At 30.1% G+C, this 15,269-nt stretch overlaps 1 long non-coding RNA gene across 1 annotated transcript in view; it reads left to right on the top strand.

The window, feature by feature from the left end:
• LOC132734922 (uncharacterized) overlaps positions 1 to 15,269 on the top strand; it is a 78,432-nt gene that overhangs the window by 22,716 nt on the left and 40,447 nt on the right. The window contains exon 2 of the long non-coding RNA XR_009626384.1: positions 10,512 to 10,582. This is a non-coding gene — a long non-coding RNA (uncharacterized LOC132734922). The remainder of the gene's footprint in view (positions 1 to 10,511; positions 10,583 to 15,269) is intronic.

Here is a 15,269-nt window from a genome sequence, read left to right as displayed (position 1 = left end):
ATTAATAACTGTTAATTGTGCTAACTATTTTATGTTTTTGTTTTCATTTTCATGACCCTCAGAAATTCTTAGAATGATTTCAGATTGACGTAGAAAAAAGATCAGTGACATCAGAATCGGTTTTTTTTTCAAGCAAACAAGTTTATAAAAAAAATCAGGCACTAAGCATTATTCTCTCAAAGAAATATAAAGAGCATTTATCAACATTAACATAAATAAAAAACATTTTCTCATATTAATTTTGTGTTATCTAGTTTTGTAAGTTAATCGGAGTGTTAAACTGAATGACAGGTAGATTCTACTGTATTTGTTTACATTGACAACTGTCCGTTTCTTAGAAAGGGCGACAACCAAGATTAGCACCGATGTCTATAAGCCGTTTTTTTCCGGCATAGTTACTTGAATATGCGACTGAGGCCCTCGAATCAATAAATTTCAATATAACAAGAGCGCATGACTCTTCGGCAAACAGGCCAAATCGTCATTTTATGTTTGTTTGTTTACTGGGCCCTGTATGTATTGCGCATAGGTGAAACCGGGCTATAACAAGAGCGCGTGACTATGTTAACACATGATTTTGGTCCCGTTATAACATGGGCAAAAGAGGGGAAAATAGCCTATTTTATGCTATTATTACATTTAGTTTCACTGACAGAGCAAAAATTAATAAGACAATTCATTTCAGACGAATAATAAATTCAAGCCACCAATAAAAAAATTTGTCTCTTTATCTTATTGTTTGTAAAATTCATAACTATAATTGTGTACCAAACGTTATACACTGTTATCTCTATCTTTTTAGTTAAATGACATGAAGGCAGGTGTGAAATGCCGTTGTTGGTAGATGCTTTCATTGCAGTAAAGTAGTGATCTTCAACATGATTTTATGCATATCCAAAGCAAAATACCAATTTAATTTCATCACAATTAAATTATAACAATATCAAATTACTGTGCTCAAGATGTACACTAAAATGTGTACATGTTTTATTAAAATGAAAACTTTATTGATTAAAGTCCCTGGCAGTTTCAGTATGAATCAGACTTTCATTACATTCTTTTTCAAGATAGTATAAGAGTTATTTTCCAAATATTAGAAAATTCACCATCCAATTTAACCATTATTAATCCCCTACCGGTTTTACCGGAGGGAACTTTAGGTTTACCCCCCGTCCGTCTGTCCGTCTGTCTGCCAGTCCGTCAGTCCGTCCGTCCACAAAACTGGATCCCGCGATAAGGCAAAAAGTACTGAAAATGTTTTTATGAAACTTGATATATGGATAAATGGCAGTATGGAAATTATGCACGTCTTTTTTTTTCTTTTCTGTGTTGAAAATTCTGGTTGCTATGGCAACAATTAGTCTGAAAATATGGCAAATTTAACACATAAACTTGATCCAGTGATAACTCAAAAAGTACTGAAAATATTTTTATGAAACTTGAAATATGGGTAGATGGCAGTCTGGAGATAACGCACATCTTTTTTGTTTTCTTCCGATGTTGAAAATTCTGGTTGCTATGGCAACAAATAGCCTGAATTTCAAGATTTCTGATTTAAATTTTTCAGCTTTTTCACTATAAGTACTTTATTTCTTAAGGTGTTTACTTCAAACTTTAAATATAAGTTTCTAGTCATCAACCACATCATATGTGACAAGGTTTACAACTCTAGCACAGAATTATTAGCATTACCTCCCTTGAACTTAGATTTTTTTAAGTCTTTTTTAAATAACTTCTTTATTTCCTAATGTATCTACTTTCAACTTCATATATATGTTTCTTATTATCACTCAACATTTTTGAGAAGGTTAAATACTCTAGCAAGACTATTTTGAGAATTATCTCCCCCTTGAAATTAGATTTTTTCGAAAAATTGGTATTTTTCACTCCAACTTCTTCATTCCTGTAGGATTTACTTTAAAATCCCACATCGTAATAATATGACAAGGTTGTCTAAACATAATTTCCTTACTAGGCAAGGAAACGTAACACATTACTGTGATATAGACAAACTCAGAACTCAAAAGATTTAAGTTCATTCATGTCATTCATTCACTGGTAAAATTGAATGGCCAATGGCCCATCAGAATGTTGCTGGGGTTCTTACCGGTAGGGGACTTATTGATTGCTTGCAATACTATGATAATTGCTTGTTTTTGGAACCACATCCCATACTTGCATTGTTGCCCACATTTTAATCACCATTACATTTGTAGAGGAATTATTGTTGATTTATAACTGTTAATTGTGGTAATTATTTTATGTTTTTGTTTTCATTTTGGATCAGTGACAAGCGACCATAATTTGATTGCTTTTGTTTACATTAGTTCATCTTAAATAGATGCAGGCTCGTAAAATTGACTTGTTGTTTCTTTGGAATTTGTATTCTACTATACTTTAAAGGCTAAACTAATAATTTCAGGTTGTCAATTGGTTTAAAAGGTCCTAGTGGACTTTACCTAATAAAGTTAAAATAACTTACGACTCCGTTATGTTGTGAATACTTTTTTTATTTGCAATTCCAAATATATGATAACAAATCATTTGCTCCAGACATATTTTCTTTTAAATAGCCAAGTTTGTTAAGAATGATGTTAAATGGAGTGTGGTGTGTCTGATAATAGAACAAGGCTGACATGAAGATTGCTTTTAATTAAACAATTATTTAAGTGCTTAACATTTTTTATGTTTTATCGTGGGAATAGACAAAGCGAGATTTATGGTTAAGATTGTTTTTAATTATAAAAGATTTCCCATTTCTATATATTTACTTTTTGTACCAATGATTATAATATCGGTCTTTGTTACAGTTGTTCATTAGTAACACGATATTATGGGATGAAAATTGAATGCGAAATCCTCTTTTCTAATTGCAATTCAATGCATGTCATTTATTGCTCGACTGATAATTCATACCGATAAAATAGAATTGTCTTATCTCCTAAAATAATTTGATTAAATGGTGTGAAAGTTGCAGCTGTTAAATGAATATTCATATTAGGAAACAAAATGACACGGAAGATTGAAATAGAAATACTTTGCTTTGTGTTTAAAAGCATATTGTTTAGTGGTTATAGTTTTTATAGTACTCAGTCTGGCAAAGTGTAAGCACTTGCCAATATTTTCATTTTATTTTTCATGCAATTCATTAAACAGTTTTTTTTATATTAATGTAAGATCAATTGTAAAATATGGTACATGCTGATTAAGAGTTGGTATAGTAATGTTTTCTGTGCCAATCGTCAGTTTCATTCAGTATAACAGGTGAATTTTAGCGTGTTTGCCAACGAGATAGCGTAAAGTCTGTTCCTCTCAGTTCAGACAGTTTGCTTCACTTTTACCTGTTGGTTATGCGTAATTTGAGTTATCTATTCGTAATAAATCAATACGGATCTTTAGAAGTTTTTTGGAATATATTACGTTTTAAACGAAAGGGTAATATTTATCAATTTTAAAGTATGGTGACGGATTTCAAAATATTATGCTCAATTAACTAGTATACATTATTTATCTGAAATATTTGCACGATGCACGCAATTTTAAATGTATCAACATTACATTTAATCATAATTTTATTAATTTTAATGAATTATAAATGACAACTTAAGTTGGTATCATTAAATTCTGAAAAGTACAAATTCCTAAATTTTAGTTGTTACTTAAAACAAAATATATTATGCTATGATACACAACCAACACAAAATCCATTTCTTAATTTAAATTTTTGAAGAATGCATCTTAAGTGTTGAAACTTTAGTATCGCTCAAGCCGGTTCTAGGGATCGTGAGTGACTTTGCACTTTTCCATTATCTCTAATGTAGAGACTCAATCATACCGAGTCTACTATTTTCATGTAATGTTGGTGTGAAATATGCTTCCGATGGACCATTTACGAGGGTTGTCCAGAAAGTTCGTAGACAAGGCTTTAAAATTATTATAAACAGTCATATCAATATGAAGATTGAATATGTTGCTAAAGTATTTATCTGCTACATATTTTTAAATTAAAAAACATGATAAATGAAATATTCGCAAAGCACCGATCACCATGGCAACATGATCAACGAATCACGGAGCACTTTGATTTCATGACGACAGCTAATCGATTAATAAGTTGATAAAAGTTGAAATTTTAACGCAAACTCTCGTTCTAATTTTGTGACATCATGAGATACTTTTACATGATATTGAGTAGAAATAATGATGTCATACGCAAATAAAAAGCTTGTAAACGACGATAATAGGCAATGAAGGTGCATAATTTTTGTGTTGCAAAAATGACGTCGAATTCACGGACGGAGCAACGTAATGATAATTTACTTCATAGCAACGCTTATATGGCACCAACTGAGATTTTAATCTTTACCTTAAAAACAAAACCAACCATAAAATTTTAAAGGCAACTTTTGTTTAAATATCAAACAATATTAAGAAGCGGCGATGACAGTATATTGTATAAGAAACGCTTCAGACGACCAAAGGTAGCATGGGCGAAATATCGTATATTGCGTTACAACAACCTTTGAAAAAGACAGACATCGCACACACTGTATGGGGACCAGTGACATTTTTGTTTTTAAATAATGATTTTAGATATGAAATTCATATAGTAAAAGCAAAATAACATGTATGAAGTATACGCCAGACAGGTACCATGGCTATTGAAATCGGAAGAAATTGAAAAGCGGGTAAACATGAAGTTAATTTGACGCCGTTGACGTTGTCAAAGTGCTCCATGATGATGCATATATGTTGTATGTAAATATTGTAAAAATACAAACGTAAGTCACAGTTCAGTAATTTTTGATAAATGTGTTCGCTAGATATGTATATTTTTGCTGGCAAAATTTGTACAACGTATGTATTGTTATACAATAAAAAATTAAGAAGTACATTAACTTTCCGGACATCCCTCGTACAACATTTCTTGACATTTCATGTTTATACACTTTACAAACATGAACTCTTTATCATAGTTAAACTTATCAAAATATTTAAAGGCAAGATTGATATCAACTTTGTTGTTATATGGAGGTGACGATATACCAATTACCAAACATGTTTGATAAAATGCTACAAAAAATTGTTCTCAAGACTATTATTATTCCGCCTATGATAAGGCTGCGTTTTTCATAAGCTTTATGTTGCTCTCTTTTATGCAATATATTGTTTATTTTTTATGAGGTTACACAAAAGATGTACAAAAGCATTACGCATTTCTAGTTAGAAAGATATAATATATCCTATTGCTAGTCAATAGTTTTTACTATTTGAATATATAATACGCGTATGATTAATTCCAGATACTGTAGTATGCTTTATTGTTCCTAAAGTCATTTTCAAATCGCTATCTTATCATGCAAAATACCTTTACAACGTGATTTTGTTTGAATCGCTTTGAGTACATGCATTTATGTTGTGATACGTCTGAGAGAAAACTACTTCTATCTAATAATAAAAAGCAACATGTAAAACTTGGAATGTGAAAGAAAAAATAAACACCAAAAAGTTTCTCGCCACATCATCTAGTTAGTAAATCAAATATACAATAAAACATCAATAAATACTACGAAAAACGGATTTTAAACAATTTGTTTCAAATAAAACCACAAAAGAACGCTATATATGCAAGGGTATACTTGATAATTAATGCTGTGTACGACGTAAAAATAAATTATTACTGTACTAATGTAAATATACACGCCTGGTCAATGGATATTGCCTAACGAAGCATGTATTTAATTAGTATATTACCATTTCACAACTAATGACATTAAAAATCGGTGTTTCTATCAATTTAACAGTACAAATGTACATCGTTAGAATTTCTCACATTTCTGAACAAAACGGTATTAATTATAATATTTCGCGTTGATAACGCCATTTTTCACTGGGTAATCTTGAAGTTCATATAGTTGTATATACACGGCTGCTATCAATATGAAGAAATCGTTTTTTTTCTCTAAAAAATTGAAAGTTTGCTGTATTACAAATTGATGTAAATATTTCAGACATATTATACGGCCGTATATGAATGGTTGTTTGCAATATAACCATTTATCAAGGACCATATAACCTGTAAAAATCTTTATCATTAGTAATACGAGGGGTGTTCAAGAATTACGTAGACTGGCTCAATATCTCATTTATTGTTTGACAAACGTACATAAAACTCATATCACATGAAAGTACGTTTTATCAACAAACAATATGCAATTTTGTTTTACAATATGTTTACATAATTCGAAATAACAAAATATGATAAACAAGATCGACAAGGAAAGGCGGCGTTCAATGAACGCAGCCCCATGAAACAAACAAACCATGAAAATGTGTCACTATCGCGGTACCGGCCCACGTCGTCAAAAAACTCTTGACGTCAGCGACGTTGCAGCATCGTAAGTGTTTAAGGAAAAGCGCATGACATTCACTCTTTTTCAAAGTACGAGCCAGAACATGCAATGCAACGTTCATGCCTCTTAGGCTACTTAGAGAAGAATATATTCCTGTAATACTCTGCTGGATACTGACGTATTAGGGTGTTTGTTGCTGACTATAACTCCTTGAAATTCTCAAAGCACTGGCCTTCAGCTGGCATTTCAAATCTGGGAACACTGAGAAATCAAACGGATATGCAAATATTAAGGTATTTTGTAAAATTATTTAAGGTTTTGATACATTGTTTATAAATTTGAATCACGCAGCATGTTTGAAACAAATATGTATCCTTGCATTTTATTGTTTATAACGATACGTGCGAAATCATAAATAAGCGCGGAAAATTTGAATTTTTATATTCGAAACTGAATAGGTTGTAGAGTGATTAAAATAAAACAACGTAAGTTAATGCACATAAAATACATTTCGCATGTTCAATTTCTTGGTGATAATTGTGTACGTGGTTCCATAGCTCATCCCAGTTACTTCTGATATCTCTCGAATGGTCACTCTTGCGTCCTCCTTGATAATATCTTCAATTGACGTCACATCTGACGGCTTGACGTTCGACCTTTTACCACGCCCTTCATTATCTTCAAGTGACTTCCACCCTTCAGAGAATCGCCAGAACCACTTTAAAACAAGTGCTCGAGAAACAACATCCTCTCCTCTGTCATCTGCAGCTTTTTGCAGATCCGAGGGATCACTTTGTTTCCAGATTTTATATGTGTATGTAGGCGTTTAACCTAATTCCATGCAGAACTTTATGTTGGCACGCAATTCAATGCGTTCTTGTGATGTCATTTTTTTAACGTAGCCGCGTAAAGGACTACTAAACGTGGTTTATTTTCCTTATATAACGTCAAATGACGTCAAATTTTTATGCGACGTCATACAAACGTCCGAAAACATATTCCTGCATTTTTTCTGTTATTTTGATAAACAGTGTCGAAATTATAATGCATTGAATAAAGCAATTATATATAAAAATAGCACCTGGGCCGGTAACGCGTTACTATAGTTACAATAATGCTGATTATTCTGCTGTGAGTAATGCATGTCTGATTTACATCTCCTTGTAAATGGCAAAGAGATAGGTCACGACAGTGATATAAAAAAAAATTATATGGGTCCGTTTCAAAGATATTGAACCAGTCTACGTAATTCTTGATCACCCCTCGTATACATGGGCACTGTAATAGAAAATGTTTAATATGCCACTCCGTAGTGTTGTCTTACATGCTGTTTAATGAAGCAAACGTCTACTGAAGAAATTGATTGAAACGTTTACGATCATTGTAATAAATTCTTATAAGAAGATGCTATAAATATCAAGAAAATATATTACAGCGTTTTTTAATAGGACACCTTTATCGGGCAACTGTAAAAACAGTCAATTATCCAACTATACCGTGCAGAAACGAATCAAACACGGGGTTTAACAAAGGAAAATTTAAACACTAAAAAAATGTAATTTAAAAAAGACTTAAATATCTGATATTAAACATAATGTACGCTCCTGGGTCCCCCAAAAAATACCACGGAAAGCTTGTCTAAATTTAAAGGGTTCCCTTTTAAAACCCTTAAAATCAAACGCAGACTTTGGGTTTTCCCATTTTAAATTTTTTTAATTAAAGAGAGGGTAGAGCTACCTTTTAAAAAAACAACATAAAAATGATAATTTCTAAAAAAGAAATTAAATTCATTCCCAAAAAGGGTTTTTTAATAGCGGATTTTAAAGGGTTGATAACTAAGTGGGGTTGGGTTGGGATAATGAAATTAGGGAATAAACTTTGATATATATGATAGGATTTTTTTTTGTTTAATTAAAGCGTTAAATAAATTAAGTTTTAAAAAATCAATTACTGAATTTTCAAAGCCGGACTAAAACTTTAACGGTAGGTAACACAACTCTTTCTCAGTTTAACACATTTTTTCTAACATTTTTCATTAGTGAGATTCGTGTTGTCATTATTTTTCCTTTAATTTTAAATGTCATTCATGACGAACCACTATTTATACATTATGGACCAAGTATTTGTTTGTTGATTATTTATTTGATACATTATTTAGTTTGAAGTAGATAAAAAAAAGGAATACCAATAGAACGTCCAGAATAAAAAAATGTAAATTGTGCAAGACCGTTTGATCGAGTCTGTCATGGACTTTACTAAAAAGTGTAAGATAGCTGGACCCTCTCTTACACCGGCTAACCATTTGACATTTAAAATTTTGAATTAAAAACATCCGCATAATTTCCAACTCAATACATACAATTTACATATGCTACTGACAAAAGTTAAAGGCATTAACTGGAATAACAATATTTCAGTAAGCTTAAAGATATAAAGTTAAGTTTCTCAGTGCTGAAATCGAGAAAAAAATGTTATAAAATAAACAAAATTTTAATTTGCTCAATTGCTTGATTTAAACTGGTTTCCGACGATAATTCTGTCAGGGTGATTGTAATAAATTTTACGATAAAAAAAATATATAATACGTGTAAGAATTGTACTTTTTCAATTATTATTATACATGACTTGTATATGTTTTGTGTCACTCTAAGTATTGAATTAAGATCTAAATAATTGTTTTGCTCTTAGACTTATTCTAATTGTTTTGCTCTTAGACTTATTCAATAGACACACATTTATTTATATTTGTGTTTGGCAGATGCAAATATTCACAGTTTCATTAATATAAAGTAAAATAATAACTCTGACTAATATTAATGTGAATACCTTTGCTCACTCGCAGTTAAAACCGAAAATAGTAATGTATATTCGTTTCCACAATAATCCATGACTTCCGGTTAAAATACATTGTTTTATTGTTATACTTTCCTTACATATATCTTGCAGCAATCAGATATAGATAACTTACAGTTATTGGCGAAACTGAATTTTGAATAATAAGTGTAAGTTCTGGTGGTATATACCGATACAGGTTAAAACTATAGTTCTTTATGAATAACTCGAGTAAAACAATAGTCAAAACCTATCATAAATATACTACCTAAAGTGGAATTATGCTCATTTATTTTTTCGTTGTAAAGTTAAATTGAATAAGATATAATTTCAAAGGTTTGCAAAGGTGCTAGAAAGTACGTGTGTGTGTGCGTGCGAGCGAGCATGGTGTGTCTCTATGTGACAGACTAACATATTAAGTCACATACGTTTTTTTCAGTGTGAGATTCAAAATGTATTACTCTCCTGATCATTACTTGACTGAATAGAATCTATCACCTGCCAATATCATATCTTGATGGACACAGTGCAATATTTGATTATTGGTTTTGATTAATTCGAAAAACATTGCAATACGTTTTCTACCAAATAGAAGACCATTAGCAGTGTTAGAAGCTCGCGTTGGATTTGAGTGATATCTTCACCAAAGACGTCAAATGATTTATTGTAGTTACGAAAGATAATTTAGCTTATCTGATGATCGGTTATTTGCAAAGGTTATAATTTAATGCTACATTTTTTTGAAATTTAATTTTTCTTTAAGTTTTATAGAGAATAACTTTTAATTTTTTAAAATAAGGGAAATGTTTATCATAAATTTAAAAGATAAAATTTGGGTTTATAGATTATTTTTGACTTAATAAAAAGCTGCAGAAATGGAAATAAAGTTTGGGTTTTTTCACTTTATTTCTCTTTGCTTGTTTTCCCAAAAAAAATTTAAAAACACTTAAAAATGAAAAAGGGAAAAATTATTTTTTTAATCGATTTTGATAATGTTTAAAAAAGGGAAACTTTAGCTTACATTTCCCAATGAAAAAAAAACCCAATACTATATAATTTTAAACCCTATGTTTCACATAAGGGGCCAAATGTATTTAATCAACAACAATTGCTTTTTTTCATTTGTCCTAGTAGCACAAAGGATGTTGCTAGCCATATAATAAAGAAATAGATTTTCAACTTTTAGATGATTTTTTGTTGTATTTTGATTTGTGAAAAATACGATAACATCCCGGGAAAATATATAAAAGTATACAATGGCTGATTATTTCATGAAAATATAAGACTTTTATCTTTAACAACGTTTTGTTATCTTATTTGTTTCAGGATTGAATAGGAATTAGCTTCTGAAGACGCATTGAAACATAAAACTTGATTCATAGAAATCTTTCGGGAAGGTAAGTTATTATACAGTATAATATATTGAAGTTTCTTGCGGGATATAATAACCATGCATTATGAAAGACAAAATTGTTATACAATTTGGCTAATTGAATTATGGAGAGAGAATAAAGTGTTAATTGAAGAATAAAGTATATTTGTTTCAGACTATTCCGTCTTTACAGTATTATAATAATGACTTTAAGAACAAAATGCCTGTTTTACAGTAAGAACAATAACTTAACTGAATGCATCATACAGAAAACAATCAAGGTGGTTAATGTTTAAAATAGTTAAATAAGTTTTTTCTGTGATATATAGTTTAGTTGTAACTTTTGCGATTTTTTGTTTCGTTTTTTCTTGAAAATAAAGTTGTATACATTGAGACAGTATTATGATGATGGATATTTTGTCAGCAAATTATATTACTTATTTGCATTGACAATGCATATGCAATCGTAGGTCGTTTTTATTTGCATTCGTAGATTAAATGATTTTGTACAACAGAAAAGTTGTTTGTTTCCTTGTAAAATACATTTACTAGAGACAAGACAATATGCCACATAAAAAGCTAAATGTTGGTACATCTCAAATAAAAAATAAATAAAAAGGCTCTCTTAATATTAAATAAAATTTATTTATTTATAGGTATCGGTAACTATGGAAATACCTTGTGAATCTGGTGGTTTTTACCATCCTACTCAAATAAATTGCATGGAAGTTTTAGAGTCCGTTTATACAATTGAATGAATACTTCCAAAACCTTATGAATTTCAAAAACATTTATATAAACAGAACAGAACTTAATTGTTTGACTTGTACATAGAACATAATTGATACAAAATATTAATCAGTACAATATAGCTACTATCAAATACATTAGCAATATATTTTAAAACAACAACCAATTGAAGACTCTTTGTCAAATTGAAATTGAAATTAGAAATAAGACAATACTTATTCGAGTGATATACAAAGCGAACGTGTATGGCAAGCGTAATTATTTCCCCAAAGGTATGTGCCATCGCATCCACATCTCTCGGTAAATGAATAATGCAAACGAACGATTAAATTGAATTAAACAGAGAAATAATGACCAATGAGTGACAAATGTGAGTTTATATTGGTCATTTAATAATTGTATTAAAGTTGATTCTTATATCAGATTATTGCCATGATCGTTGATAATAAACTTGTTACATACAGCTTCGTTTTCAGTGAGTATTGTTACATTTCTATCTGTTACAATGCCGATAATACAATCATAACAATGCATCGAAAAACAAATTATGACGTGTATACGTCTTAGCGATAAAGTGCATAATATAAACATCGCAAACTAATATATTCAATATATAGTATGACATGTTCATATATCATTTTGATATGTCATGATTGTGAGTATCATGATAATGTTATGCAAAATGACAGCAATCATAATTTTGTGTCTAGCACCTTGTAATGAATGGTAATTGTACGCGCTGTTATTACATCATCTTCTTTCAAATTTTAGTAATTAAATTATTAGTTCAGAGAAAATCTGATAAGTAAAAATATCGTATGTAGCACAAACTTAATAACTAAATTGACTGCATGCTTATACCGTTAAGGAAAATATCATATCAATGTTCATTAACTTATCAGAAAGTACAGAAGTACACAAAACGTGTTTACTTATTCATATGAATCTAGGTCTAAGGAAGAGCAAAACACACTGAAAACAATGACAGCAAAAGTACAAAAGTAGGAGTAAGCTTTATGCTGTCTTTATTTAGGAATATTTTGAATAATAACACAACCTAAGTAGAATTTACGAGGGATTAATAAAGTCCAATTGCCCTGACTGATGCCAGCCTATTCTAAATCACAAATGTTACTTTAGAAGAAACGATTTCCCATGAGCTTATAAACTGCCTATTGAATATCTCTGCTCATGAAGATTGAATCAAGAATCTAATCCGAATCTTTTGTTACAAAAGAAATATTAATATTCTTAGAATATCTCGTGGCAAAACATTACAACATTACAATTTTAATACAATTATAAATTTGATTTATGACCATTTTTTGTAATTACGTAAATATTTTGTGTGCATTTTTTACATAGTTTAATAATTCTGTTCAGATAAGTGATTCATTTAGCTCCGATTATGCTTGAAAATATTTGAGGTATATGAAATTATATAGAATTCAAGTGATAATCAGTGGATAGAACTGTTTACACTCATAGAGAGGGTTAGTTTAAGTGCCGATGTGATTTTCGACGTATATCTACAATGAAGGTACAAAATAGAAATCAGTATTTTGTACTATATTTACACGAAAATGTAATGTCGCTGATATCCTTTCGTCTATTTGCCTTGCAACTATAGACCATTTAGAGTATGTAACGTATGTTTTGATTTAATCCCTTGCAACTTATCTTAACTTACCTTTCCTTTTAATATGTATGTAATCTATTTTAATTAATTTTTTTCATGCGGTTGGTTGTTGCTTCCTTTTCCTGACGAAAAAAATATTACTGTTTTAATCACGGTAAACCTATAACATGTAAGAAAAGTAAAACCCTGTCAAGTCGAATTATTTTTTTTTTGTAACTGGACAACAAATCAAATCGCATTTGTCGAAGGGCGGTCTTGTTTTTTGCCTTTTTAATTTTGGTGTGGTAGCAGCTATGTTCCAATTTAAAACAATCAATTATATACATCAGAGATTTCTCGTTTTCCATTTATTTATTTGCGCATACATGAACATGAGCATAACTGTAAAAAATGCAAAATCGAGTAACAAATATATGGCGGAGAATTACAACAAGTTATGATTGGTTATCGATTTATAAATAAAAGAAATCGAAGTATGTTAATTGTAAGTAAAGGTTAGACCATAAGGGAAATTTTAAGAAGAATTTTTATCAACAAATTACTGACTACTTCACACGTGTGTTCAAATTGTAATTTTAATTATATCATAACCACAACCATAATAACATGGAGAACGATCTTCAAGGTAACGTTTTAATTAATTGCACAAATATTTGCAAGTTATTTTATGTTTAATTTGTTCAGAAATATCCTTTAGCAAGGTAGTGATTCTATAGAGTAACACTTAGCTTGTTCATGTATGATAAAATGTCTCCCTTTATTTAATCAAATTCTTAGCATTACTAAGTGGTTTATATTCTAAACATAGAAAGACAAAATAATGGACATGTTTATTAATTTAAATGAAAAATGATAAAATGATATCTTGACAGACAGACAGACAGACAGACAGACAGACAATCAAATCGTCAAGTATTTCTTGTTAATTTCAGTACAAGGGTGTGACTCTCATTTCCAATCCATTAAGATATGTTATTGCCCATTTAAAAGTTCACCAGCTTTTCCTACTTTTATTTATTAGCTCGTAAGGTATGCTATGTATCGTTTTTTTAACTGTTAGTCGGTGCTTAATCTTGTTTTTGCAAGTTATAAAGATATATAACGTATTGTATTTATTATCATTTCCTGCGTTTAACAGTATGATGATACTACTATCTTTGCAGTAAAATTGTTACAGTTACAGTTACGTTATTCATTCAGTGAACTCAAATCGTTGCATACAGTGAAATGTGATTATTTTTTGTATCTGTTATGAATAATAAAACTATCAATATGTTATGGCAAAAGTAACAAATTTGCAATGATATGTATATTATTTTTCTTCTTGAATAAAGATTTTTCTTATATTGGCATATTGAATAAATACTTTCGAAATGATAAGGTACTGATAAATTCACTTAAAGTTCAAACATTCACAACATAAAAGTTATACAGAGAAACAAACCGACTCATTTGTTAAACACACGTACGTACTAATTTTCAACCCAGTTGAAGTTTATGAAACAAGATTATACATTATCAATATTTGGTTTCCTGCCAGATTTCTTTTTGACAATGTCATACCATGACTTAATATAGTTGTATACCGTACCATATACATTTGACAACTGATGACATTTCCCTAAGGCTTGAGTCGTATCATTAACATCTATCGGTCTATGAATAATGCATATAAATATATACATTCTTATGAAAATCACAGACAATTGAGAGAAAGTGACCATTCCCCAAGGTTGGTTGGTCATTACGTAATTGAATTTACTCGTTATTTACTTCGATGGATTTATTCAGACCGATTAATACTTTCACGGCTGGCTACTTTAATTAACATTACTGTGTGTTACTCTATATTCCAATTATAAATGTATCAAAATAGCATATTTGCAGTTTTACATTAGTTTATTTATATAATCAATGCTATTCATGGCGTTGAATCCTGCCCAGTGACTTTGGTGATAGATGTGATTATGTTTCCAACGCATAGATAAAGAAACACGTTTTGCAAGTATTAAATTGATGACAATATTAAAACACGAATAGTAGATATAGAAGGAAATTAAAACAAAACATTAACTCAAAATTAACATAATTTCATACAGTCACGTTTATGAACTAAATGGCAAATGAATTGCGCATTAAAGTAATTATGCAAGTCATTGCCATTCATTGGAAAAAATAGAAGTAAAAGTTTCCAATGTTTATTGGGTTACAAAAAAGTTCCGCAGTGGGAGAGCGAATCAAACTTTCTAATTATGTAAGTAATGTGACCATGCAATTTTTTTAAGGTTTATGTTAATAATTTATTGATTTCAACTTGCAAATT

This window comes from Ruditapes philippinarum, unplaced genomic scaffold (assembly GCF_026571515.1).
Source record: "Ruditapes philippinarum isolate M1 unplaced genomic scaffold, ASM2657151v2 ctg4294_1_1_1_1, whole genome shotgun sequence".
In the NCBI taxonomy this organism is placed as follows: Eukaryota; Metazoa; Mollusca; class Bivalvia; order Venerida; family Veneridae; genus Ruditapes; species Ruditapes philippinarum.
Note: the sequence above shows the minus strand (reverse complement) of the source record. Positions and strands in the feature narration are given on the sequence as shown.